At 26.8% G+C, this 3,916-nt stretch overlaps 1 protein-coding gene across 1 annotated transcript in view; it reads right to left on the bottom strand.

Moving 5' to 3' along the window:
* LOC108554382 (uncharacterized) overlaps positions 1 to 2,471 on the bottom strand; it is a 9,859-nt gene extending 7,388 nt beyond the window's left edge. Inside the window, exon 1 of the mRNA XM_017909643.1 lies at positions 2,293 to 2,471. The gene's annotated coding sequence lies outside the window, so the exon portion shown is untranslated. The remainder of the gene's footprint in view (positions 1 to 2,292) is intronic.
* Between the last annotated feature and the right edge of the window lie 1,445 nt (positions 2,472 to 3,916).

Below are 3,916 nucleotides of genomic sequence, written 5' to 3'. Positions count from 1 at the left end.
GGGGGGGGGGGGGGGGGGGGGGGGGGGTCATCATGACGACCGCCATGGTCGATTCCAACGTCTCTCGTCTGTTAGAAGAAAATCAATAAGCGAGATCCTGTAATGCTAAGATTTATGTGCCAGTTAATCAACAACCGTATAATATCTGTGAAGATACATGATTTGTAGTGTGCATGAAACTTAATCGATTTTTCCGCATCTTACTGGCTAACAATATGCCTGACTATAAATTGTTGAATGAGTAAACTCTAACCTGTAATATTATCGTTGCATAAATATCGTCATGTTAATATTTGTGCTAATAATCTGTTGTTATCATACACGTGTTGCAATCCAGTCTATCAAGTGTTACTTTTTGTCAGTAATGTAAAAGTATCGCAACTCTCTATTAAGTTGTAAAAATTGTTTTACATAAAGTATTTGACATCGATTTGAACATTAGCCACCAAGTGATTGTATACGTAGATTTCGATATTTTATATATTAAATATTCGGAATCGATTATTGATAATATATTTTAATGAAAAATTTCATCAAAAAAGAAGCTTTAGTTTTCATATTAGAAACTTACTAAGCGATATAAAAAACATGCGCTAAGCATGCGTTAATAAAATGATCACTTGACGGATTTCTTTATCAAGATGATTAATTATTTACTGGGGTTTTGTACTATGTTATTCGAATATGAAGATCGCTATCGTTTCGACTAATTATCTTTATTGGTAAATTCAATATCTACTCATTGTGCAACACGCGAATGTCAATCTTTATTATTATTATTATTATTATTATTATTATTATGTACATTATAGTATAATTTCAGTATGACGTTTAAGTTGAAAACATAATCGGTTAGTGTATTACATCTCAGAACTATAGGAAATTCAATTTTCTATATTTATGTCCGATTCTAATTCTAAATTTAAAAAAAAAATTGTTTGAATTGATGTATAATAAAATAAATATGACGTCAGTCAATTTATCAATTAATAATAATATTTAAGAATAAGATATTATTTTTAATTGTTGTTGTAATAATATGAATAGTAATTCTGATTAGTATAAAGTCATAGATAACTCACATAAGTTATAGATTTTCGGTCTCTGACATAACCTGTTTGTATTAACTTCATGCTGCAACGACTTTAAGCCTTATATATATATGCAACGTAAATATCCTATAAAACATCTTTTATTCTTACTTACACTTACAATTCATTTTCATGAAATGTGTGAATACTTAGCGCTTTATAATCAATATTAAGTATACTAGGTAATTTAGCGTGACATTTTACTTTATGCAAGAAAAATATCTGACAAAGAAATTAAATGTTAATCACTGGTTAAATCTAGAAATGAAAAAAACGAATAAAATTTAACGCATAATACTTGTTTTTTTGTTATCCAATTAATTTCTGGACGAATAAAAATCTTTCATCGAAAACAAAAATGGAGAACAATGGATCTGCTGATAACATAAATAATTTGAACAATATTCGATCATTCAATTTACAAGAACCTGTCAAAATTTAATATACGAAATGGATGTTTTTATTTTAGTAAAGCAAACACCATTTTTTAATTATAATCATATCTAATTAAAAAGTAATCGTGATAAATAAAAAATAAATATAATCTTTCAATATAATTCAGAAAAATGAAATCACTATAACTTTTATTATAACTGTTACATAATAATAATAATTAAAAAAAAAAAGTAATTCTATCGTGAGAAAACAAACAATTTTTTAATTATATACAATAGATTTTTTTTGTTTTATTCAAAATTAAGGCCGTAATTTCGAAATTCTAATAAATTATAACACACCAAATTTATTTTAATTTTTACATGTTTTCGAAAGTATCATATTTTTTCAATTAATTTTTTTATTGAAGATATTGCAAATGTTCCAATGTATTGGTAGAAAAAATGACTGATTTAACAATATGTACTCCTTTAATAATATAGAATAAAATATTTGAATTTCAAATTTTGTTTCCTATGTATTTAACTATATATTTTTTAAAATGTATATTTCATGCAAATTTTATGCACAAATTATACCATGATTTAAGAGACAAAGGACTCCATATAAAACGGTTAAATAAATAGAAATCTAAAAAATAAGAAGCAAATTAATAAATAGCAAAAATTTGGAGGTAGGAAAATACCACAAAATTTTTTACACAACTATTTTATTGCTTCTTTATAAATTTACTATCTTGCCACTAATAATGAATCCTATAGTAGAAATCCATACATGCACAAAAATTTTTCAATTGTCAACTTACCCACGAGGAGTATTCCCAGTATTTCCGCGTATTTTCACGAAAGTAAACCGTCAGAAAATTGTGGAATTCACTAAATAATTTACTCGTCAAGGATCCGCCCTTATAATTTTTCTCGATCGATAACCAATACTTTTCAACGTGTTTTGATGTCACAAAATGCGAATTTTTTCTTTATCGTATGTGCATAACCACTTCGATTGAATACGCCCTGAGTACTGAAACAGAATTGAGCGCTGCTGTGTGTCACGTCATTGAAACGCTTCCGAGTATATCTATGGCTAAAAGAGGGCGCAAGCCATTTCTTTAACCACTTACACATAATACTGCGATCCATTTATTAAATTTAAAATAATAATAACTTGCAGAATGCTGTTTCTACAGTACAATGAATTATTCTATATGATTATATGGAAAATAAATTGATGTCTTAATTTGTACAAGATTTAGTACTTCTTTGACGAGAATATTTTATAGATCCGTAATATTTTGGGATATGTAATATACAAATTACTTTGATATCCGAATGATTTGTTTTATACAAATACTTTAAACCGTAAATTAAAAATAACATTCCCCACTTGCGATCAAATAGTTGAATTTAATAATATCATGCTGATCTTTTTGAAACATGTCTAACAAATTTTTAAAATAATAATTTACCTTAGGATATTCAAGTGTGTGAAAATTTGGGATTTGATCAACTATTGATAAGTTTTTGTGATACTGAATTGCGATTGATGCGTTTCTTTTGAAATAAGAAGTAAATGCTTTTATTATTGTGTATCAATGTTAAAAAAAAAAGTTATTAATGAAAATATTAATACATTTATTTTATTTTCTATTCATGCATAAAGTATAAAAAAAAAATTACAAATTCATGCATAAATGGAATTAGAATGTGGACAAATAAGCAATTCAGAGTCTTAGTTTATTTTTTATTTTATTTTACTTTAAATAAGATTTTTATACTTTTGTACGTGTGAATAGTATACGTTTATATGTGAGTGTGTGTATGTGTGTGTGCCTGAGTACGTGTAGCTGTGTCTACATGTACATATTTATACAATTCAAAAACGGGTTGTTCTAATAAAGTCTAAAAAGGAGTCTTAACATAAGTCTCCATGTCCCATTTACAATGAAACTATGTTACTTGTAACTACAGCAAAATCGTTCTTTTAGCAGGATAATCGTGCGCATCAAGTTCTTAAAAGATTTATTAAAAAAAGAATTTGTCACCTAAAGTTTCATATAACTTTAAACTATATTCAGTTAAAATAAATATGTTACAACTAAATTGAAAAGTAATCACATAACAGAAATCAACAATAAAATGTGTAGTTTAAAAAAAAGCAATAATTTATAAAGTATATCAGTGATATTTGTTATTTTCGTAATTAGAAGAAAAATAATTACAACACAAATACTATAAAAATTATTTAAACTATACTTTATTTGAACTTATGTGTAGTATTCAAAGGCGGCTGCTCACGAAAATCCAGACAGGAAGTAATCGGGACGATCACTTTTGGACCACGTAGCAAGCAACAGTTGTAGTATGCTATGTTCTAAATGTATATAAAACTAAAAGAACGATTCTGCTCGAATTTCCCTGTTTTACAGTTCG

The sequence above is a fragment of the Eufriesea mexicana genome, unplaced genomic scaffold, assembly GCF_001483705.2.
Source record: "Eufriesea mexicana isolate 0111107269 unplaced genomic scaffold, ASM148370v2 scaffold20249, whole genome shotgun sequence".
Classification (NCBI taxonomy): domain Eukaryota; kingdom Metazoa; phylum Arthropoda; class Insecta; order Hymenoptera; family Apidae; genus Eufriesea; species Eufriesea mexicana.
The sequence above is the reverse complement of the archived record's forward strand: the minus strand, read 5'-3'. Positions and strand labels throughout refer to the sequence as shown.